Here is a 26,057-nt window from a genome sequence, read left to right as displayed (position 1 = left end):
AATTAATGTCAATATTAAAACAAGACAGCTTTATAAATAAATTATTCAAAATTACAAAGAATAATATTCTGTCTATCTAGATTTAGTAGGACGTTATGAACATTCTATCTAAATGCGTTGGTGGAATAGTAACTTGAATGATTACAGCGTAAGAGAGTCTCAGGTTCGATTCCTGGGTCGCACTAATACTTATCAATACAGCTGTGTTCGTTTTTTAACACATTGCGCCGATCTATTAAATATAAAATTTATGGAAAGATAACGATACTTATCTTGTTATATGTCCATCATGGCAATGCTTGTATAAATTTGAGTAACAAATGAAAGTTAAATTATATTTGATCTAAGATCAGCGATGAACAACATTTATTTAGTTTATATGCATAAATTAATGTCAATAATAAAACAAGACAGCTTAATAAATATATTATGTTAAATTACAAATTTGAATCAACTACGTCAAGATCTCACTAACATCATAAATTGCTGACCGTAGTAGGCGGTTTAGTTACTTGACAGCTTTTGAAATGCACAATTGGACAATTCCGTGTTTAGGAGTCGATTTGAGTAATTCTTAGCTAATAGCTATTAGAATTAACACATCTATTGCTCAAACTTTCAAACTATATTATAGTAATTACCGTCAGTTAAATACTTAAGGTACTTAGCACATACACGCACCAAGAGAAATAGAACATTAATGTTAAAAACGAATTTATTATAACTGATTCGACCCACAAAAGTAACTCAGTAAAATTGCTGTGTACTACGTACTATACCTACGCAGCCCTAAGTATCTAACTGAACTATACACCACAACAATAACAAATTGGCTGCACAAAGTTTATGGTATTCACAATAGTATTCATTACACGGATTGTCAAACAGACATTAGTGAATGTTGCACTAACCAGTCTTCGTTGGAACGAAGAATTTCAATTAACTAGGTATTGTGGTGCATAATTTCTCGAAGACAGTTTCTTCCTGCCTACACCCGACCTACCGCTAGTTATATAATCGGAAAATGAATCTGCGTGCAGTAAGGATCAAAATAATGTGTACTTTAGTACCTACTGTAATCTAGTGGGTAGTATAAGTTTTATAGAATACTCATACAGAATTGTGTCATTTCGATAGTGACAGCATTTATATTTTGACATCATTGTTTATAAGCAATGACAATACAATTAGCTTTCTTGTATAAACATCAACGGTACCGAATTTATTTACCAATAAAATACTTCCTAAGAAAGTTATTCTTATCGTATTTAACATTTAACTGTATAAATGACTACAGTTTCAAATTATTATAATTTGTTATTGAATAAGGAACTTAAATAAGCTCGATTTAAACACAGTCGTGTAATCGTTGCACCTCTACTTTCGCCTCGGTTCATTGCTTGTCGCAGAGTTGTATACCGCGTTGACAGGTGTGGCGGCGCCACGGTCGCGTCGTTTGTTGGCTATTCACGCGCGATCCCCACTCCGTTTTACGTCAAATCGAGTTCGTTCGCCGCTCTCTTTGGTGCTGGTCGGTAGGCTGTACGTGGTCGTTGCCCAAATTCCGCGAAACTTTTTGCCGAAGTTAAGGGATGTGAGAGGAAATAACGTTATTTGAATATTTCTGTGTGGTATACTGTGTGAAAACGTTGTTTTTTATTTTGTGACTAGTAAAAGTGTTAGGTCGGAGTGGTACTGTGAGTGTGATTGTGGTCACAGGTGTCGCATTCCAGGGGGGACGCCGACGCAGCCTCTGTACCCATACAGTAGGCAGGTGGACCGCTAAACAGCCCTATTTTATTCGTAAGTAATCTATCTGCTTACTTTACCCTTTCAGTAACTAATTAATGAAAGCCTTTGAAGTGCGCCATGTGTTACGCTGGTACGCGCCACAAAACGACCCTTGTCTTTATTTTAATAATTTAGGCTGAATATTGTACGTACCTACTTATTTAATTTAACACAGTAGGAACCTATTATGTCGTTTACCTGCCAAGATGATTCTTGAGTACCTATTTTGCTAAATAAAAACATAGCTATAAGAATACAGTTAGAAAAGTATCTACGTACATTAGTAGGTAAATAAAGAATACCAATTGGAATTTCGCGACATAGACAAAATGTGTTTACTTATTAACTTTGTTATTTGCATATTTTGCCGTTCAAAATTCAAATACCTACTTAGAACATTGCTTTTTCCCGCTATTTTATTTAACTACCTATCAAAACCAGTTTTTAGTTTCGCACATTACTAAACAAATTCGAGTTTACCTACTTATTAGATTCTCGATGCGTGTTAGATTTTTTTCAATAGATATCTAAGTTAAATTTGCGTAAGTAGGTATCTATGTGTGGTATGAAAGTTTCGTAGTTATAATCAGGTAACTATAAATTAATAGGTAGGTTACCTAAGTAGCGTATTATTATTTTGCAGTATTACCAATTACAAACGGTATGTATAGATACGTAGTTATCTTTTATCAATCTCGATAATTTCATTGGTTCCTAGTTCCTAGGTACCTACAACGGCAACCATTTTTTTTATTGAGCGATATCTGTCACTGTAACTCATTCGTTCTGCCATTAAATCGATTGATGGTGTATTAAATCGTCAATTTATTGTTTAGTATTTCCGCTTTTCGATGCATTAACTATTTGTGTTCTTTTACAACTGGTACTCCGTTTTTATAATGATCGTTTGATACCTACAATGGGTGTGGGCAGGGCAAATGTTTTAGATATTTCGATATTTTTCGCACTGAAGATACATTTCGGTAATTTTGAGTTCCCGATCCCGAGCTGCGGATAACCTAACGGGTTATCGGAGCTCCGGCTCAAAGCGTCAGGGTTTTAGTCAGTAAGAGTCTGACACTCTCTCGCCTCACTCAGGGCGAGAGAAGTCATCGGATGAATTTCTCCCCTCAAATAAAAAATTAATTTAAAAAACTAAAAAACCCGACTGCGTTTCTTTATAATATTAAAATGAAAAAACCCTAAAAAAGAAAGTAATCGTAAAATTTAAGCAGTCGGGACCCATTCTAAATATAAAGACTTTGTGAGGGCACATACGGCTTGCTTTCTAGAATGGGTCCCGACTGCTTAAATTTTACGATTACTTTCTTGTTTTAGGGTTTTTTCATTTTAATATTATAAAGAAACGCAGTCGGGTTTTTTAGTTTTTTAAATTACTTTTTTTATTTATTTATTTTTAGTTTTATTATTTTTTCATTTTGATATATCTAGTGTCACTCTGACAGTAAATACGAATCAAACGACCCCTATAAAGCGGAAATCCATCGAGTCGTTCAGGCTAGAGAGTGAGCAATATTCGAATTTGGCGCCAAAAATCCGCCATTTTGTTTTTTTTAATTTTGATATATCCAGTGTCACTCTCACAGTAAATACGAATCTAACGACACCTCTCAAGTCAAAATCCATCAAGCCGTTTAGGCTGCAGAGCGTGCCAAACAATTATACATACATACATACATACATACATACATACACTCGAAAAACATAACCCTCCTTCTGGCGCAGTCGGGTAAAAAATGTATAAATTTTACGTTCGTATTCAGCGAGCTAGAGTATCCTTAGGGACCTATAAGTTAGTCTAGTTTATTCTAAGGTCGTAGGTTTCGTAATGTAGTTAGTTAGGTACCTAGGCACCTTAGTTTAAGTTATGACAAAATAGCTGCATTTGGTTTTAAAACCATCTTTTTATATCTTATTGGAATCATCACAGATGACACACTTATTCTTTGTATAACTACAAGTTTTTCGACTGTAGTAACTGTTTCTACAAACATCACCTTCTTGCTTGCTTACTTTGTAAAGGTCTGTATTGTTGTGAAATAGGTACTGAGCTAGCAGTACAGTTCAGAGTGCTATGTTAAGTTACGCCCGTCGTAAATGTTAGTAGGTACCTATAAACCTCAGACTTCATCGACCTTAATGCTGTAGGTAAAATAAATAACTAACTAATATAAGTTATCATGACCGAAGCGTCGGTGGTTTTAATAAAACATAAAACCTTGCGGTAAAATTATGCGAATTCTTCAAACGGGATAGGCAATAGGCAACGCAACTAGGTAGGCTATCTTATAACTTTTTTCAAGTTAGGTATTTCGCGTCGCATATAACTAGCTAGCTAAAAGCTGCAGTTAAAGCATTAACTGCCGAAAGAAAACTGTTGAAGGCAAATCCTCCGCTAAGCGTCTGTCACTAGACAAACCGATTTTTAAGATCAGAAAGGAAAGAAAAAAAGCTAGAAGGTACATGATATAATAGATAGATAAATGATCTGCAGGTCACTGACCTGTCGTGTTTATGTTATTGTCTACCCGTATGTATAGGCATGCTTTGGAAATACCCATACCTAAAGGTTTTACTCACGTAAGTACTTAGTATTCCTATTTTCTACACAGAGAAAGTCGCGAACTAAACAAACCATCATGCGAATATGCTTTCATCTTATGTGGCTTATCCATACAAAGTAACCTAGTACTTGAGCACATTTTTAAACAAGCATCGTTCACAATTGCATGTCGTGGTGGCCCAGAGGTTTAAGACGCCCGCTTGTCATGAATGAGGGTGCAGTTTCGAAACAGTTTCGAAAAATACTTACGGCAAACCTGTTATTTGGAATAACTGCTTTAACTTTGGCCTTTTAAGACCAAAAATAATAACGCCCAAAAAGCCAGCAACGCACTTCGTAACTTCTCTAGTGTTGCGGGACTTGCGGGTGTCCATGGGTGGCGTTCGCTTACCATCAGATATATTTGTTCGTTTGCCCCTATCCTTGTTATAAAAAAAAGAAATCGTATTTTAGTGACTGATGGTAATATAATCAATTTTCGCACATACGAATCGATATTAAGTAGTTAGGTATCGGTATTATTGAATAACGAGTAAAACTTGTTCTGTGATCTGAATTAAAATGGATTTTATGGTAGCTCCGAGTTTTAAGTGGTAGCAGTGAATATCAAAACGACATGACTTGCCGATTTCATAAATAACATAATACCTAATAGAAACTATTAAAACCAATGTTAATTGATCGAATCTCGAAATTGAAGTAGGTACTTAGGCATAACTTATAGTTTTACTTTACTAATTTACCAATGTTAGAAACACATAAATATTTTAGTTACATGTATCTGTGGATCTGGGCGCTTACTCTCGAAATCAATCTCAATGTCAATGCAATTTCAATGTAATAAGATCTCAATAATTATAATTCTATGTCAGAACTACATATACCAACCCAATCGTAATAACTACCATTAAGGGATTCCTCGCAACATAGCTACATAGCGCATGTCTGTGGAAAAGTCCCTATCCCCAATTCTGCCACTCAAGACCAGCTGCAGTAGCTATTGCAAACAAATCCATAATTTATTCATGAACAAAACCAATATTCATAATTTTCCTAATTATTCTTAAAATTGACTTGTCGGCTTTTGGCGTGAATTTATCGCCTTAAAGCACACGTTCTCCTGAATAAATAAATGTCAATTTGTTATCTTTTAGCATAAGGTAGCTGTTATTGACAATACTGGGTTATTTGGTTTAACTAACTTCTGAAACTTCTAGGAATATTTATAACCCAATATAATATTATAACATTAGAATTTGAACTGTGAGGTGTAAGTAATAAGAGTGTAAGTTTTCCGGAGTAAAGGTGTATGTATAATCACCATTTGAGGGTAGCATATGTATTGATTTGATTTCAGCCATGATGGTCTTACTGCAAGTAACACGGATTCTGGAATTGTGCCCAGTATATGGTGATAGGCTCACCCCCTATTACATGGGACTTATAACATAAACGGTGAAAAGTGGGTGTATCATTACGCGCCTTAATGTGCACCACTGCCTACCCCTTCTGGGATAAAAGGCGTGACGATACGATACGTTAAATTACCTACCTAGGTAGCTATTCAAAATAAGGAACAATCAAAATAAAAGTATGATTGTTTAATAAATGATTGTTTGAAAACAAACTTCTGAGCAATGTAAATTGTAATCTATTGTACATAAAAAGTTATTGTTTATAGAACATTCGAGATTTGATTATATTATTTGTCAACATGTTTACATAAGGTATTTCTTTTTGTTATTTGCGTTCCTAAATGTTTTTGTACTCGAAAGAAATGATTCGATATGACTGCATGTTGAAGGACTTGATATTATCATCAAATTAAGTAGAAACTCGTACTTGTACATAGTGGACTTAATTAACTTCTTCTATTCTCTTGGTTTAGTAGATATTTCCCCTCATTCCACTGTTTTAAAATATTGTAGAATCCAACTAAAAATCACGGTTTACTCACGTTTATTAATGGAGAAAACCTCTACTACTTTCGAGTCCCAGAGGGACTCTTAATTATGACTCTTAACTGTGACTCGAAACTAGTAGAGCTTTTTCTCCATTAATATATGTAAATCAACCGTGATCTTTAGTTAATTTAGTATTTCTTACGATAATTATTATAAGAATGTAGAATCTCATACAGATATAGGATTCCTTGCTCCCAATCTAGGAATACCACCACCGGTATACCTATAACAGGGTCTCAAGAGCGCCGGTAGCTGTCTTCCATAATGTATGTATCTACATGTAGTTGTATGCCGAAAAGAAAACATTATACACACAAACACTGATGACTAAATACTTTTAAACTGTCGTCATATATCTATCATAGATCTGTCATCAACTACAGCAGCTGATCTCACGTATCAAAACAAAAATTGCCAATTAATTGATACAATCATAATTAGTGTTCAGTATCGTGCTATTGTCTTAGTCAAAAGTCGTTGCTAACAATGACTGTCTGTTTAACGTCTATTGTGTAATAAAGAATTGTAGTTACACGATTTTATCATGCAGTATTGTTGCGCTTTTTGTGGTCTCTCAGTGACATAGTTGAAGCCAGTGTATGGTAAGTAAAAGACTTCAACGCGCAAGGTTATACGTTGGTGTAATAGTTATTTCTTGTCGTTGCGGAAATAGATTGATTATTATTAGGGGACTATTTAAAGATCATTTGTATTTAGTTTTCACGCTTCGCTTTGCTTATGTTTTCAATACTGACTGCCTGGTCTTACAAAACGACCAACTATACTTGAAACTACAGCAGTGGTACAACAGCTTTACCAGTTGTTCTTATTATATAGCTAAGGTTCAACCAAGTAAAGATAATACAGAAATAAACGACGTCCGCAGTCGTATCTTGATTCAATTTCTTTGATTCCCAACACAGCTCTGCTTCCAAGATAAGATATTCAGATTAGACCAGGTTTTATTGAATTAAATTATCTTATTGTCTAAAAACCGTTAGTTTTAGTTAGTTTATCTCCATTAACGAATAACTGGTCAGTTGTAAATCGAGCTAAGTGTTTAGTTAAAATTGTTTTCTTTTTTATTGAATTCTTAGTATAACAAATAGCATGATCTCTGAAATGCGGGCCGGTCTAAAATATATGACGTGGATCTCAAAACAACTGGTGAAAGGTTAGTTTTCATGAAGTAACACATAACATGTGTTACTTCATGAAAACTGACCTTGTTATAAAGCGCCATACCCCAATTTTTAATTACGGCTGAAGCCTTTATATATATTTTACCTCACTAGAACCACCCCGGTGGCTACTCTCAGCACTTATAAAGGGGCACCGAGTCTCCTAATTAGACCTGCTCCGGAACCCCCACAGTGCAACGCCTGTTACGGCACATACCTAGGGAGACGTGTGTCTCCCATAAGTACCATACACCTACTAGTACTTATATATTAAGTGTAACATTAACACCACTGCTTACCCCTTCGGGAATAGAAAGGCACTTACTTATTGTCTAAAACAGTTCGGTACATTAACTCCATTAAAGTTACCACTAATATCAATACAGTGAAGTTAGCTATTGATTGCTGTTCGAATGCGGTTAACTTCAGATTGAATGATCGCTGCTGATACATTTTATTGTCCTAAGGCGAGTCTACTGAGTATGGCCTCATTTCCTGGGTGTAGTAATAGTAATAGGGAGATATGAACGGGATCTGTAAATTAGATAACGTTTGCGCTACCTAACACCTGTCCTTTTTTGCATTTCGATTAGTTAGACAGTCTTCCTTTTGTTTATTTTATGTAGATTATTTTCGTAGTCTTTGGCTTCGTCTTTTGTAGGTGTATTTATTTGATGTTTATTTATTTTTTTGTGATGTTTACGTCGTCCAAGCGTTCAATATACATGTGTATTCGCGTGCCAACTAGGGGCAAAGTTAAAAAAAATATAAGGCATTGAAGATTACAGTCAATTTCGCTGTGCCACCTACCTAATTTTGCTGCTTTACTTAGCAATTTTTTTCCATAAATACTTTTTTAGGTATTTAGATGTACCCTTACTACAAGTTTGCTTAAAACAAACTCATACTAAGCCGTCTGTTTGTTAAAAAGCAAAATGCCAGCAATTGACACCAAATGACTGAGTCATCGACACCACTCATACCAAATTGATTTCTCAACCAATTCTTTAGAAACTTATGCATCAACCACACAGCGTTTCTTTAAAAATACTTCCTAAGCTAAGCAAAGCAAACAGGTTGATTATTCCAAGAAAAGTCTGACTTAATTTCTCACGAGAATACCGCAGCTAAATACGGGCAATTGTGCAAACAAAACATTCCTCTCGCCTGATAAATATTTAATTCAAATGGTACCTGTTAAGGTGCTTAATGTTCTATCAATATGCAAGTGCTCCATTTTCATGAATTTTGATACAAGTCCGGTTGGTACTTAAGATTTATTTGTTTTTTAATTAACCAGCAAAAACATAACGTGTAAATTAAATAGCTACACGTTTCTTTTCATATCAACGAAGTCAAATCAGTGTGTTTTATATGTAGTGCAGCTAAAGGAATCGGGCTGATATTTGGAAATTGGTTAATTATGGTCTGGAATAACACATGCTACTTCTTATCCCACGGGAATGCCACCGAAGACGAGGGCAGATGCTAGTAGAATATTATCTATAGTTTTATTACAAGAAACGAAGATAGCCAATAAAATAACTAATTAAAATTTTTCTTTCGGAAATGAATCCAGAAACTAAGAACAAAATTCTGCTTTGGATAACTTTAATGTTAGTTTGGTATCCTGCGTGTGCCATACCAATAAGAACATATTGCACCTCCTGGTATAACATTGAACTGCAGATAAGATACATGTGGTAATAATCATAAAACCACCTCACAATCAAAGAAATTATCATAATAAGTAAGTAGGTACCTTATTAAACGGACTGTACTATCCCACGCAACATCTATAAGGGGATGAGATGTTCCCATAAAATCAAGTTATGATCCGATCTAGAGGCTGCGATTATGTATCCTGCTTACTAAAGATTACGGCTATCCTCACAATTAACCGGCGGAAGCACCTTAAAGAACTATGGCAATAAATGTCGAAACTAATTGCGTATAATGCCCTGGACTCAACTCCCCGGAATTACGCAATAGAAATATTATTATATAGAGGTATTTCTTTATTTTTGCAAAGGTTTTTTTTACCATGGGAAACTGGTAGAAAACTCTGCACAGCATGAGGTATCTAAATTGGAATTCGGTAGTTACCAAACTTTTGAAATAAAAGGAATAGTTACTATTTCTATGTAAAAAATTAAATATGAATTAGCGTATCATGAATTTAAGGTAACTAACACCTTAAATTCAAATTGTTTGACAAATCAGTCTAACACTTGTGCAAATCGTCAAAAGCCTTAATCTTCTCTTAAATCAAATTCTTTCTCTCTATCAAGTTTTTTCTGCCAAAAATATGATTGTCAAACCGTCACGTACTTCAAATCTACAGAGTCGATCAATCTTGATTCTATATTAAAGTTAATAACATTTATCACCTGGCGGATGTCTCCATCTCGCGAAAATATAGAAGAAGAAATTATGCTCCGTTTTTATTGTTGGCCATTGGCCTCGAACAAGAAATCGGCCGGTTGTTTTTTGTTGACCCAACTGTGTTTGCCAACCGGGCCACAGAAATACACAGTGGAGTTAAAAGTCAATATTATGAACGCCATGTCTAAACCGTTTTTTGTTAAAAACTTGATTTTTTAAACCTCCTGAACACTTTATGTAGGGAACTAAGTTATGCGTGGCCAATGAATTTCATACGGATGTCTGTGGTAAGGAAATAATGGCTTTTTTTGGTGTTACTTTGATATTCTGGAATTGTCATTTTAATAGTAGGTACCAAAAAAGCATGGCTAAGCTAGTAATCCTGAAACACGCTTGGCTGCTACTTAAGACAATGATGTTCCTAATCTCAAGTTTCGTGTCTTTGACGCCGGAGAGACATAGGTATATAACCAAGGGTGTTTATTTCGATTTGCCTAGTCGAATGGCTGAATATAAACCCCATCCTAATATTTTGAGCGGCGGACTACCTAGCAGGTTTACTGGGGCTCCAGCTCGAAAATCAGGAGTAGGAACGAGGTGGTTTTTAGTCAGTAAGAGTCAGACACTCCTTCTCGCCATGAAATCATTAAATGATTTCACCCTTTAAAAATACCAATATTTTGACCTAAAGCTTCCGACTTGTAATACTTTTATGTACCCACTTCAAGTAACTAGGTACTTAATATTAATTTTAGTCAAGTCAACTAATTCATTCGCAAGTGTATTAATAGGTATAGGTGTTATTTCTAGTCAACTGAAGATGTTTATTGTGAAGTTTGTTATTTTTAGTTCGATATGCTTAGTAGAGTCTCATGGTTGTGATAGCTACATACTATTTATTCGTCATATAAAAATGAAAGGTAAACTAAAGACAATAATAGTATTTATCACACAACCAAAACCAAATGGTTAGCACGACGTACCTACAAACTAACTGACAACACACAAAATATTTTGATGGATCATTCCAATCAAGCTTTACTATTACCAGATCAATTAGTTACGATTACCTCATCTCAAAGCATTGTTCTGTCAAGTTAAGGTCGGTTCAGACTTGCCCTTGCACTATATTCGTCACTTCGTAACAGAACAAGTTTCGATACAAATAACTATTCAATACTAGTGATTATGAATTCGTTACTAACATTTAAGCATTGGTTACGCGCCTACAATGGATGTTTGGAGTGGTGATCGTCTTGGGAAAGGCTAATAGATTCTTATGAAGGTGTAACTACAGTACATATTATGGTCGAAATTAATAACGGATCTCAATACGAAATCTTTGGATTGATATGTACAGTCTGGGAATAAAGTCTATTGATATATATCCCCGGTTTTCTCACGTAAATTAGTGGAGAACTGCTTTACCAGTTTCAAGTCACAGAGGAATTTTTCATCATGAATAGCAGTGCGTAAATTATTAACTATGTCTCACAATAGTTATTATAAAAATATAGTTCTATTAAGTATTTGTTAAAATAGCCAGAGATAATTATGAGATAACGACTATTTTATTGGTAGTAAAAAAGTGAAAGAAACGTCGTAACATATCAACATAGTTTTGTTTAGCTTATTAAAACCATAATAATATCATCTATAAATCAGAGGTCACTTTAATAAAATAACCATGTAGCAAAGTCATCACATCACTGTATGAAACAAAAAAAAAAAACCGCGCAAGCACACGTCAATCGAATGTCAAACCTATGACCACATGACGTAAGATAAATTCTAACGTTTCAAATGTGTTTCTTTTTTCGAATATCTTTGAAATGGCAACGGCACTCATCGGAGCTTCTTACCGGCATGGCTTTTTTATTTCTTTTATTGCACGAAGGTAGAAGCTATGAGGTTGGTACCAACTGATGTCTCAGAAAAGCGGTACTTTTCTACGGTGATATAAGGTATTTGTATTGATACTAAGATTGTTGAAGTAAAAGCAAAAAGTGATTTAACCGTTCATAACTAGTAGGAATGGAGTCTTTGAACGTATCTACGGAATTCCAAGATTTTTTATTCACGTAGATAGTTATTTGTTTTCTTTTAGTGTTAAGTAGCTGTCTTAGTTTAGAAGTTAATTGCTGGACATCAAGATATTGTCACTCTATTTCCGAGCTTCTTTTAAGATTGAATGTTTAAGGTGATATGGAAGTTCTTTGTGATAATCAGAAATGCTTGACGAGAAGTGAGTGATACTTGACTTTGGAATACTACTTTTTTGGAATTTCTTTTGCTAAATTAGGAGCCTTTTTCAATCAGACTAGAAGTATCACAAAAGAAAACAAAATATTAACCGAAAAACAACTCTTCCTACACAAATACCTAAGAGGTATAATTCCAATTAACACCAAAAACAAATGGCTAAACCGCAGCAAATTATTCGCAGAAACCACGTCTGTCTCAAATAGCTACGTGTATCAAGAATTTATTGTCTTCAAACCAAACATCATGGCATGTTGCAATCGCATTGTTATCTGAGCTTGAAGTGCACTAATCTAACCTGTTGAGGAATGTAAGGCCATGTCGACCAGCCTTTTCTAAGACACGTAGGACTCCATTAATCTGATGTGACAGCTATGAGAATTTGCATGACTCTGTGCATATTTAACCACGCAAATCATGGGACATAGAGTGACAAATTGGGTAATTAGTTCGAAACCACGATCTCTGATAGCTACTTGGTTCGTTGCGTAATTCTTTAGGCTGTGGCTTTAATCTGTTTGTGTAGGGTTTGGATTTATAATCCTTCCTTGTTTGTTTTTGTTGTGTATTGTGCTGTTCTGGGGATAAGCTTAAAGTTTAAGGTGTTCGTGTATTGATATTATCATAACTGTTTCGTAGCTTAGCATAATTGAATTATCTATGATGGCAAAACTTAGAACCTAGGCTAGAAACTCGTCACGTCATGTTAGATAGTTGCATTTGTAATCGCTAAAATGATTTAGATATTACGGACGTGATTGCTGTCATTCGTCTAGAATTCTAGATTCATTAGCTTCGCACATAAACCGTGGAATAATTGCTTTAATTCCAATGAAACGTCATCTATCTCCATGATGACGTAACCAATCCTACCACAGTCAGCTATCCATTAAGAAATTACCCACAGAGGAACAATGTTTGACTAAATAATAGCCGTGCAACAAGACACGACTTCTGATTTCTACTGCAACAATAAATCTAATACTTAGAACGCGCCGTGTTGGAGCTTACGTTTGGCTGACGAGGTCAAATAATGTTAATACCTCTACAAGAGCCAGTGTATCGCCTTTATTTATGTCTACACTAGCATCTAACGTGCATTTGGCATTTTAATGTTTGTCAGGGTTAAGAACTTTGACTGGGAAACCGTGAAACTAAGCATGAATGTGCTGCTTGGCTTTAGAAAGCTTTTAAGTTAGTTTTGTTCCACCTTCTTACTCTCATGTGGTGATTTGTTGGTGACGAGGTCAGTATCTAGTCAGAACCTACAAATGATCTAGTACCAATTTTTTACATAATCTGGAATACTGAATTTCTTTTGTCAATGTGCATAGGTTACGTCATAATCATGACTCACCTGCCCCTAAAACTGCGATGTTCTTTACTCCTTGTTCATCTTTCATCGACGTCCATCACATTGAATAATGGGCAACCTTCCACATTCAGCTTATTCAAGCAGAAGAGATTGCGACAGGTGATAATAAAGTCGTGTATGTTCTTCTTCATACATGAAATTATGAAGACTAGTGAAGGGCAAAGGTTCACATGAGAATGACGAACAGGAATCTCGTCAGTAGCCCCTTATACTATCTCGTTCATCTACTTCACTACTAGGGCAAGCTTACTGAGTTCCAAGAGACGTATGAGTTCTTATAAGCCCAGTTTAGTAGGACATTACTGTCATTTGATCGTATCTGAAGTTTTTGCAGCTGCCGCTTCGCTTGCTATATCAAGGTCACATTTTATGTTTAAGATAAAGTGTTATTTCCACGTCTAGTGGTTTTAAATGAAGTTTTTGAACTTAACGTACTTGATTAAAGTCTTATCAAATTCAAGATTCTTTGGAATTCTCAACATTAACATGGCGTTTAGATTTCTGTTAAATATTTAGCATTTTTGTCCAGAATTTGGACATGACCAAAATTTTCGATCCGCTACGCAGATATCTCTATCTCTATTCAACCATCCAGAAAAAAAAAGTAAATGAGATGTGTTACGATTACGATAGCCGTAATGTGATCTCTAAGGACAGGTTACTAAAGACTTGTGTGGACGATTTTACACGGTATTCGACACGCAGTTTTTGCAATGGACAAATCGGACATCAAACATACCTAGGGGCTATTAGTGTAAGCAATTTGCATCAAACCGTGCCATAGTGTCAACACTAGAGCGGGAAATCTGTCACTTCTGTCACAATACAGTTCGCGTGACTCCAAGATAAATTTTACGTAAGTAAAACCTAATACAGAAACAATGGCTACCTAGTTCAGCTGATAAATTATTTCCAACTTATAGGGTCATAATGGTCATAATCGACTGGCAACTTTGTAGGTGGCGTTTGATATCGTTATGTCAACTGGTGTTATGAAATGCTCTATATGTAGGTACGTTGTTTTGTTAACTTTCTCAGTGTACTAGTTAAATAAGCTTTCTTAGTTCCCTGATGCATAATTTATCAGGCAGGTGCTTTGTAGGAAAGGCTGGTTAAGATTTTTGTTTTAGCTCAGAATGGATTGAAGTCAATTACCAAAACTTGTATTTGTGCATCATAACTTGTATTTATTTCTTCATCATCTGCTTCGGGTTGAATCATAAAACTGACGATATGACTCTGACAAAAAAAAATTAGGTACTTCTTGATCAAGTTCAACAAGTTTTTTACTTAACGAAGTAATTTGCTCTTCATAACTATATGACACTAATGTTATTACAGCGATTAAGTTTCGTTTAATAGTTCGTATAAATTATTTAAATGCTAACTGATCTACTAATGATATCAGCCGGCTGGATGGAATGTACTCTCGATAGTAGTCGACCTCAACACCGCGCGAGGACATCTAGTGGTGACGACCATACTTTTACCAACTAAATGATTAATTAAATAATAATTAGTACTTATTGTTCGACTGCCACCCGAAATAGAGAGCTTTGGAATCTAGTTAATGGAATTAAGACAGCTTATGCATACGCTTAGTTCTAATTAGAAGGTTGTGAAATTAAACAAATAGTTATCGTAAAATTTCTTCTCGAGAAATCGGTTCAAAAATGGTAAGTAGTAATAACAGCATGGATTGCAGTAAGTTGTTTGGCAATTTTTTCGTGGAGATAGATCCACAAAAAAGTTAGATAGACGGTTTATCAGTTTGTGAAGTAGCAAACCTTCAAGAAAAGAGCGTACTTCTTTTTAAAGCCTGCAACGCACCTGTGATGGGCGGCGTTGATCGCTTCCCATCAGGTGACCCGCCTGTTCGTTTGCCCCCTATTCCATAAAAAAAATTACCTGATTGGTTGGCCGTAGGCCTACATGCCACATATTGCTAATCTCATCTAATACAGAGGAAGTTTGATAATAACTAGTGTCTACTAAAGTGTGGCAATAGGCTCGTCTCTAATACATTAGCATAATTAGCATAAGTATGTGTACTTACACACCTCTTCCTGCCTTCAGGGAAAAAACTGGCGTGAAGTTGTTTCAATGCATTAGCCATCGGTACTTATGTCTAGTTATTCTAATTCACCTATTATCTAGGTTAGTCCAATTAAAACCTGCTTGAAGAGACTACACATCGTAAACCACGTGAACGGCGTAAAAATGAAGGTACAACGTGGGCAAAAAATGAACAGCTGCTACCTGTTTCTTTGAGTAGGTAATATAAATAAGGTGGGCTATTTGAACATCATTTCACGTCTATAAAACATAAAAGATAGTTTTTTTTTTAGCTTTTTAGATTTGGAAACGAAGCTCGATATATTATGTAACAGCCAGAAACATTTATTGTAAGTACCCTTAGTACGAGTTTGCTTTACGTTCAACGAGAGCGCGTTCGGCACTCTCATTGGCCAGTTTCAATAAACTAACCAATCCCAGGACCGAACGCGCTAACATTAAACGTAAAGCAAACTCGTATTAAGGCTCCTGATGAACACCTACTGATGAGTTCTTAAGAGTTTTTGGCTTTGGCGAAGTACTTAAGAAGAACAGTTAATAAAGCTTGTTCTACTTGATGACTACATTATGACATAATAAAATTATAAGCAAATAAATAAAAAAAATACTCTTGTATGATACACCTGACCTTTTAGCTAACCTATAACATAATTGTGAAGCTGTTTTTCTATAAAGAACATTATTATTTGCTCGTGACTATCTTAACCTTGTCCCCGTCACATGTGTAGCCTGCAAGTGTTTTATAAATTGTAAAACTGTATTTAGATTGACACCTACAAATAGAAAGATAAGGCTCGTACATTGATCTCATATTGTTAGCAAAAAATTCGCAGTGACATTTGGCAAAGCTATTGTTAATGGACTTCTTTTATAACCAGTTCAATGTAAAAATAATTTTGGTCTCAGTAACTGGAAAAGAATGTGATCTATAAACCGGACATTCCGAACTTTATGATTTTACTGAGAAATTCGCTATAAAAAAAACTTTTCAAGGTTACGCTCTATGCGGACTTGCTTCTAAGCTGAAGAGCAAGACCCAATCTAAATCAATTACTAGATAGAGATAAGAACGATTAACACGATTTGTTGAGTTGAAAAAAGGATCCTAAAAAGCCAAATTCTCGCTTCAAAGTTCTTCTAATGCCTATAATTCTTTTGCTACCGACAAATGGAGACGTCATTGCTTTACTTTTTTATTTGCGCCAAACGATTCACGCGACGCTTTTGTGTTGCGCTTTGAACTGATATATTTTTTGCCAATGAACATCTTTACTTGTGAAGACGACATTTTCGAATGGTATATTATCGGCATCAAATCTTTGCTAGTACCGCAATCCAGTTGTATTAAAATACGAAAAACTATAAACCCAAGTCGACAGTATTACGCTTCGCTAAGAGTTTTATTTTCTGCTGAACAAAAAAATACTGGAACTGTCAATTTAGATCGTGATGCAACGGTTGGGATCACAACTGCTTCGGCAACGTTTGTTGTCCCTTTTTTTACAATACAAGCTTAGATAAGCCTATCTCACTCCCACACGCAAGCGACACATGCTTTTTGATTGGACCATCAACCTGTTTGTATAGGTGTTTCATCGAGAGATGGAATCGAGTCGAGAGTATCCTTTGGACATTTTTTACGCTTATTACAGATAGTGTCTCTGGCAATAGAAAAATAAGGACTATAGAAATAGAACGAACGACACGGCCTTTTGAATGCAGTTGGAAAGCTTTGTTAAAATCTTTGTGTGGGAATGTAGTGGTCATAATGACATTTTTGTGACTTAATTAATGCCTTCAGCTTGAGTATGTTGCGCCCCTTTGTTCCCATCAAAAGCCAGCCTATTATTTAACTTTCAACGGCATGTTGTGCCCATAGCTAGTGGTTTATTACCTGAGCATGTCTCGCTAATTAGGTTTTTGTATTTTTTACTTACGTAGGTAGTTCTGATCAAACATATATTTTTATGATTTCGGATAACTGTGTCTGTCGTGTACTTTGTTAACATCAACGCTGCATTAGTAAAATTACATGGAATTAAACAAGTACCGTTTGTTAAATAAAGCATGCCGTTGATACTCCAGTTCCATTTCCCAATTCGACCCTAAAGAATGTAATTAGCCGTTACTCAACTGTTCCGCTCGATCAATCTTTGTTTTGGGATTCCAATCTTTTTGTTTTATCATTGGACGTCTTTATTACGTGTCATTAGAGTTCACTAAATGGAGTAAAACAACGGGAATCTTTCAATTAACGCTGACGACAAATGACGTTTGCGGCTCATCGGGCAGGAACGATCGGACGGTCAGTGCTTAAGAGTTAAAGACACGTGAACAGTCTCCATGCGTCCATGGAATTAAGTAACTTCACGAGATAAATTCGAAAGATAATGTTTTTATAAATATTACGTACAAAATTTTATCTGCTGTGTTAGTTATGTGTTCTTTTTTACTGGCCAATGGATTTAGCAATGTATCACTGATACCTATCTGGTTGAAAACATAAAAGCTTGCGTTTAACCGAATAACCTAGTTACATGAGTCAAAGATTTCGTAAGTTTTAAGCTTCAAGATGATTCATTTTATATCCGCCATGTTGTGATTAGTACTGGGCGGTTTTTATCCAGTACTGGTTATGATTGCTTCGAACGTTATCGGGTATATTTTTTATGTCGTGAGATTGAGCGAGACGAAATCGGGTTTCCTCCGGCTTGTCTGACCGCACCAGGATCTATCCTGCGGCTTCTTTGAATGTGCTCGAGCACCGTGTCGTTACTCCCCCCTCCCCTCACCGAACAGACCACCGCACCGTCGAAACCTTGGTCCTCGGAACCACGGTCTATCGTCTTTTGTTTGTTAAACACAATATAAAACCAACACGTACGAGGAATAAGGCACTCTTGTATTTACTTTTTTTTTTGTTTTCAACCGGTGTAGTCACACCGATTTATCACAAATAAAAGCTGCTCCAGTTCGAGATTTATGTATGAGCACCAATTACATCAATGTTGCAATTGTGAACGAACGAAAGTGTGATGTAATAGTTTTATGGCTTAAACATGAAGAATAGATTATAATGGCTTATTATGACCAGGCCTAAATGGGATCTTATTTTATCGATGTTTACTGTCAACACAATGGTGAAGTAACAAGTCAATTGGGTTAAATATTGGCGGAAGTTATGAGAAACCACTAAGTTTAGCAATGGCAAGTGCTTTTTGTGAGTAAAAAATGTCTAACTGGTGTATTAACGGGTTTGGAACCATTGGAGCAAGTAATCGATCGAAATGTAATAACTGAACAATTGAGTGCACTTATCGTTACTTATCTAAGTTTGGGGTGTCAGACAAATTATTCATTGAAAGTTATGCCACCTTTAAAATGATTTAATGCCATTTGAAAATTATTGTTTGGATAATATTTAATTTTAGTTCCGATAAAATTACTTGGAAGTCAGACTGTGTCATCTAGAATTTTGGGTATGCCAAAATGTGTAGGTAGATAATAATTTAATGAGTCGTAAACAAAACTCGGCGACATGCAGGAAACGGCACCTCATTTTATAAATATTTTACCTGTTGCCATGCACCAAGCCTTTATGAATATGTTATTTTATACTTAAACATAATTGCTTAGATCCCTATCATTATTGTGCACGGCGGGATGGCTCCCGGCAAGGGAACTAATCTCGCTTGGTCTTTCGGTCGCGTGAAAAAACTTGGGTCTTTCTAATCGTGGGAAGTTCCGACAACTTTGTTTTGGATAAATCCCATTATGTTTCGAATGACTCTATTTGAAGAAAGTGTTACTTTTGCTACTGTTTGATCTTCGTCTTCGTTTCAAGCAATTTGTTTACCATTACATTCGTCGATTGTTGTCGATTTAGTTTTAAAGAAAACGTGACCGTTTACTGCAGTTTCTTTTTTGTCCTTTCTGTCTGTATTGTCTACAAAAACTTTTAAAACTATCAATAAATCTTCTATTATATTCAAATGTCCTATTACGTCTTTGATGTTTAGTTCCAGTCTCCGATTCACTAATGGGCATCTAATTACACAGCACGATGTGTTCCCTGCTTTGTTGTCACAGGTTGAATTCTCACCCATATCTTTTAAAAAGGATTTTAATGTGTTATTCTAAAGTCCATAGAACAAAGTTTTAAAGCAAGATAGATGATTAAAAAATAAATACTATGTGAAAAGATCATGTTTCATATTTACTTACTAAGTGCATTCGATGTGTACTTACTTTACCTACGTTGTCTTTTCTCATCGTCACACCAGCTACACACGAACCAACGGTCACCCGATACATGCGTCATACCTCCGGATGTGGTACCCTTACATCTGTAGAACCTGTTTGAGACAACGTACTTTTTGTCCCACTATCTCGTCCATTTGTTTGCCGACGCAGCCATTAGCCGACTGTTTGATGTTAGATGGTCTGATAGAGGAATGGGTGCGGTTTTATTCATATAACCTTGCGATTTCTGGGAAGGTATGAGGTAAAAACTAAGATTCGCTATGTTAATGGAGGCTTTAATGAGATGTTTTGACATTCGTTTTGGGATTGCTATTATGTGTTGAGTTTTTTATTTAATTGCCTTTTGAACTCATTAGTTTTCCGCTAAACATCTTTGAATGTGTTGGTAATTATTTATACAGTATTGATTTTTTGTAGGTTGTAGGTGATCTTTGTACGATATTCTATTTACGTCCGTGTCAGTCTCAATAGTGCCATTAAAGTATTGCAATATTAACTTGTATTTAAGATGGCCATTCTACTAAACATTATAATAAAACGATCCAACACTTAAGTGACTAAGTAGTACGCATCGGTACTAAACATCTCCGCGCCATTCACTACGATGAGAACAGAACGATACTATAAAGTTTAAATTGCATTTAAACCATGGTTCACATGTTCCATATTCCTGTTCTCCCACGTAGTCCCCTTAGTACCACACGCGATCATTAATCTAAGGCCGGAACAATAGCCCGTGGAAGACTTAAGAGCCGCGAATTTTTCGAACCGAATCGCAGACATGTGATGAGTGAAATAGTGTTCGGAATCGCTGATGTGTGTATAACTTTCGATTTTAGTGTCGAGAAAGCTTTGTACGGTACTGGCGATAGGTGTTTTGTTTGAATAACGAGTATTGACTCTTTTACTTCACCTATTGTTATGGTTTAATGATGTGTTATTTGATGCGTCATTCTGTTGTCATGCTTTAGTGGTGGCCAATAGGAAGCCATATTTTGGTGCTTTCTTTCATCGTGATCCTTTGCTTATGAGCTTGAGGTTACTACTAAATTGTATTCGGATGGATTATAATCAGTGTTACTCATACTGGAGCTGCATTTTACTCTCTTTAACTCATTAACATCTTTAGTTACAAAGATACTGTTAGAATTTCGGTATTCTAATCATCTTGAACTTCATAGGAGCCTCCAAGATACCTGCACTTTAATAAATCAAGAGTTATCTTATTAGAAAACCAAACACGAATTTGGTCTTTTAATCACTGTTACACAAGTTTTATTTAAAAATTGATGATTATTGCTTTAATCTTTCCGGTAAAACAAGTTTGTCCATAAGTTTTTTTAATAGTTGTTGCAGTTGAGTAGGTAGGTGTTATAGGAGTTTTTATCCGCCTGTTTATAATTCTTAATAATCTATAGAATGCAATTCTAAGCGTAAGCTAATCTAAATCAGTTTTGAGGTTGTAAGGAAACCTGTTCGTTGATGTCATTCTCCGAAAATAACTTTACTGCATGCGAGTCGTTAGGCTAAACCCTAATTTGAAGACTTTTTGTGGGTTTATACTTAAATGGTAATACTTAGACGGGACATCTACGATTATACCATATTTGGAGCATCATTGAAGGTTTGGTTCAAAAATTCTTTAAGTGGAACTCCTAAACGGTAGTCATTCAGAACGAATGGGACGAGTTTTTCCAACCGCAGTTATAACCTAGAATGTCACTTGTGGGATGCATTGCTAACTTTAAGGTTCAAAATAGCGAACTCGTTGGATTTGAATGATTGGCATCTAGATTAATGAAGACACAGAACACACGTAGTACAAACAAGAGGTTTCGTACTACAATTTAAATAGATCGCCTTTGTTTAGTTCTCCCACGAAATGCAATAACGGAACAACACTAAATGGTAGGTAACTTGTTAACTACATACGTCACTGTTCTACGTGCGAACATCCAACGCATTATTTGTTCGTGAGAGAGTAAATTGAAATTTATGCCAAGTTGACAGTTCAATGAGACATAGTTTAATCGGAACAATGTCATTGGCAGAAGCTGCAGTTGATTGGTTTATCGGCAGTTTTTGTTTGCAAAGCCCGTAATACTAATTTAGTAGTCGTAGTACTGTTATGTGAAATGTTTAAGAGTTAAATGTGTATGGCGAAACAAATGGATGGATAGCTCGTCTTTTCCCTTATTTGAATGAAATAAATGAGAACACGTACTTGGTTTACTGCGAAAATTAGCTGTATTTTAGCTTTCCGAAGACGGCAGTCGTTGATGTTCATTTATTTCCATAGGCAGCTTGTGTCATTAGTTTCTTTGATAAAGCAAGTTAGCAGAAGACAGGTTGTCTTCTCTGTGACTTGTCTCAGGTTTGGTGTTAAACCTTTTGAAATCTAATTAATTATTATTTCGAATTGTAGATTTCTTTATTCAGTAGTGTACGTTCATGATGATTGTCATACACAGAAACTTGAATTCACAGGCCATTTAACCGGACCATGCAACAGTCAGAAATGATTTCATTTCCATATTTCAGATAATACCGGCTCTTAAATAACGATTACGTGTCTTGACCTTCTTTTGCTTTTTATCTCATTTCACTTTTTATTAATTTACATGGCATTTAGTTGTTCACTTACCGTTGAGCAATTTGGTGGCTTTTTTATTAAACTTTTTGAGGTCTGTAAAAATGGGAGCTTATGGAAATTGTATTTTAATGGGTTGTAGATAACTAACCACTACACTTAGAGTCATTTAATGGTTACTTAACCCAGCCCTTAGCAATTTTTTCGTTACAAAATTGTTACTAAGGAATAGTTAACGTAATCATTAAATGTCTCTAGTGCAGTAAGTTGATAAAGTTTAGGCTCCTTAATACTTATGTGTAATTTGCCACTGTGATTTTCATTGCATTTTTCGATATTTAAACTCTTGGTAATCGTACGAAAATTCAAATTTGTACCTAAAGTCACCAGCTAAGCGTAAGCTAAGCTTAGCTTTAACTAATTATTAATAATGGGACTCAAATCATAATTAACTACCTACTCTCGAACATTATGTAAGCTGTAGCATTAAACATTGTTTGTATGTTTTAAACCGATTCGATTACCTGTTTCAAGTTTTAATCAGTTAGCTCATAAACACACTGGTAATAAATGTCACTTATCGATATTATGATTTTCTTGTATCGTAGGGTTTTTCACTTAAGTCCTACTTTCCCGTTATTTATTGTTTTAGGTAGAGGCTGACCTAACACGATTGTTTGTCTTTAGAAATGTTTATTTTAAATAAAATGCACACTGGCTATTATACATATCTATCACATTTTTCAAAATATGATGACTGCATGGATGATCCTAACAAATTACCTTTTTGCTATTAAATACGCCTTCATCGATTATTTTACACTTGAATCAATACAATACCCTATAATTAACACATGATCACTAAGGTCATCTCCTGTCAGACTTACAATTGATAACTTTTTTGCGTGATCAATTAATATGAATCTTAATTAACACGAGTATAATTCTTAATTACATCAGAGATCAGTGATTTCATAGTGGAACGTGTATTAGTCATTTTATATTTAAAGATACTTGAGTAGAAGGATATTTCCTTGAGTCACTGAGAAAAATAATAATAATCAAGAAAATATTAATAAAATAGGAAAAGAAACTGAACACGTGTATAATTAACATACATATAAATTCAAGTCTGCATATAATTAAAATAAATTATAGACAGTAATAAGCACTAGCTCCGTCATAGGTCAAGACCAAAACGCTGAACTTGAAATTATTGATAAAATCAAAGCCTTCGCCGTATAAGGTAATAATGTAGAAAATATACATGTTAATATTTATTATAATGGAAATTAAAAACAAATTGATACTGGTATCAAATTACTAATGAATACATAAGGAGAGAAGAAATATGTCTCACACATCTAAAATACAAGAGAATTCTATAAACATCCACCTACGTAACTATTTAAAAATACGAAAGGCAACCAGTCACTCAAGTAAGATAACGCACGCCACTATTGCTCTATTCTCGTGCCAATAGATGAGGTGACGCCACCAATCTGATTCCCTCACGGCATGCAACTTTATCGCTTCCGCCTGCACCGGAGCGGGCGCCGCGAACCCAAGTAATAGCAGGCCTTATCTGAGACAAAAGGACCGACGCCACTATACCATGTTTTAGTCCATTTACCCTATTTATAGGATGTTGTTTTTGAATGGTCCTTAGTTCCGATAACAATATCCATATTTATTTTACGTCCATGTCTGCCGTTTAAGTGTTCTATAAAAGATATCTAGAAAGTATCCGTGGCTATATTTGTTTCTGCTTTATCTGTTCCTGTATTAATGTGCACTTTCTTTTGTTTCAGGTTAGTATTTCATTCAACTAATTCTGAGACATCGCTATCAAGTACTTCAAGCTGTTTGGTAAGCGATCGTATATTAACTTGCTTTGCCAATTAATCTTCTTTATCCCAGTGTTTCACTTGTGTATCAGTACCTGTGTTCGTAAAGGAAACTAGTCCTGCGTTCCTTGCGACCATTATTGATGATTTAGATAGTTTGTTGGTCTTGTCGCTTTAAACTAAAGCTTGGGACTATTAGTATCAGAGGGAAAGGGGTCTTACTAATTTAACCCTATCTGAGGCTCTCAGAAAGGTATATTGCTTTTCCTGATGTGATGTGGTTTTGCGTCGGCAACTTTACAGTAACACATTCCTTTTTGATCTCATTTGAACATACCCATAACATTCTTATGAATAATTCGTGATACAATAGTTCCATGTGGTAAATTCGCATTTCGTGACATCTTTACCGCTATTCCGTAGTCATACAGTTCCCAGACCGTTCACCCAGCTTCTATTCACGGCTATTACACTATTACGAGCTTTTATGCAAGCAGAAACCAAGTCAGTCACATCATCGGAGTTCGAACAATGTCAAGTGTTCGCTCACAAGCATTTTCCCGTTGCATTCATTGCCATGACGTTCAGCGATTCACCTATTTCGTCTAATGTTTTTATGCAACGCGATTTGTGCATAAACTCATCCATTATTGGTACTTATGTATTCCTAACGTGATTTTTAAATCGTTTCAGATTATATGACATTTGAATTGCTGATCGTGGGCTTTGAATTTTGATTTTGTTCACTTGGCTTTGTTGTGCTTATAAAGTTTTACTGTTTTGCTTAAATCTTTTTTAATTTCATTGAATGATTTATTTTAAATGTGAGCTTGGTGAATTCTAAAAAGTAACCATATCTTTTCTTTTTATAAACAAAGATAATATTCAAATACTGGTCTAATTAAATAAACATGACGAGTCTTACTTAAGTAGGCACATGTACGGAATTGAACAACGAATTATGAAAAAAAAAAAGTCTTACTGCCACACTCAGAGTCGTTTAATGCTTACTTAAACTATTTTTTAGTAAGGATTTTGTATAGAAAACAATTGCTAAGGACTGGGTTAAGTAACCATTACATGACTCTGAGTGCGCGAGTTAAAAATTGAGGCACGGAACTTAATATATATCAACCACCAATTATTTGAGGTCAAAGCCACATTGAAAAACTGAATATCATATTAATTTCTATACATATAAACTGTATGCACTTTCTCTCAATGCCAACAAAAGTACCATCAAAATGACCTACACAATTTTGCATCGCACATTTGTCACACAACATAATCTCGTGCATCTGGCAGTCAGCGCACGCGCCTGTTGACATGCATGCCACGCACGAATCGGATAGCGTCGCGAACATTGGTCCCTCGTGTTTACAAGGATTAGGATTATCAATAGCCTATTTATTTTATTCAGCTTGCCTGACTTTTGTTTTGCTGATATGTATGACAGAATAGCTTTGCTTCTCTTTGTTTATAGGAAAATGGAATTTACCTACTGAGCTACCAAAATAGCATTTAAATTCCATCTTTCAGTATTATTTGCCTCCAGATAGCAATGGATGGCATCGAGCACTTTCACCTTGACTATTTAATAATCTTGATTAAAACTTGATTCAATTTAACTTTCCAAGTCAATTCTTTTGTTCGAGTAAAGATCTTTTGATAACTTTGTCAAATTCACGTCATTCAAATGTCTGTTTTAATTGAGAAGAAATTAGGAAATGTTCTACTGA

At 35.3% G+C, this 26,057-nt stretch overlaps 1 protein-coding gene across 7 annotated transcripts in view; it reads left to right on the top strand.

Moving 5' to 3' along the window:
• The first annotated feature begins 1,485 nt into the window (after positions 1-1,485).
• The window catches only part of LOC118269554 (cadherin-99C), a 153,697-nt gene continuing 129,125 nt past the window's right edge, over positions 1,486-26,057 (top strand). For 4 of the 7 annotated variants that reach the window (XM_050706768.1, XM_050706767.1, XM_050706769.1 and 1 more), the window contains exon 1: positions 1,486-1,803. The gene's annotated coding sequence lies outside the window, so the exon portion shown is untranslated. Of the gene's footprint in view, positions 1,804-24,282; positions 24,341-26,057 lie in introns of all 7 variants that reach the window. The other 3 variants (XM_050706771.1, XM_050706770.1, XM_050706764.1) reach the window with 2 other exon arrangements.

This window comes from Spodoptera frugiperda, chromosome 30 (genome assembly GCF_023101765.2).
Source record: "Spodoptera frugiperda isolate SF20-4 chromosome 30, AGI-APGP_CSIRO_Sfru_2.0, whole genome shotgun sequence".
In the NCBI taxonomy this organism is placed as follows: domain Eukaryota; kingdom Metazoa; phylum Arthropoda; class Insecta; order Lepidoptera; family Noctuidae; genus Spodoptera; species Spodoptera frugiperda.
The sequence above is the reverse complement of the archived record's forward strand: the minus strand, read 5'-3'. Positions and strand labels throughout refer to the sequence as shown.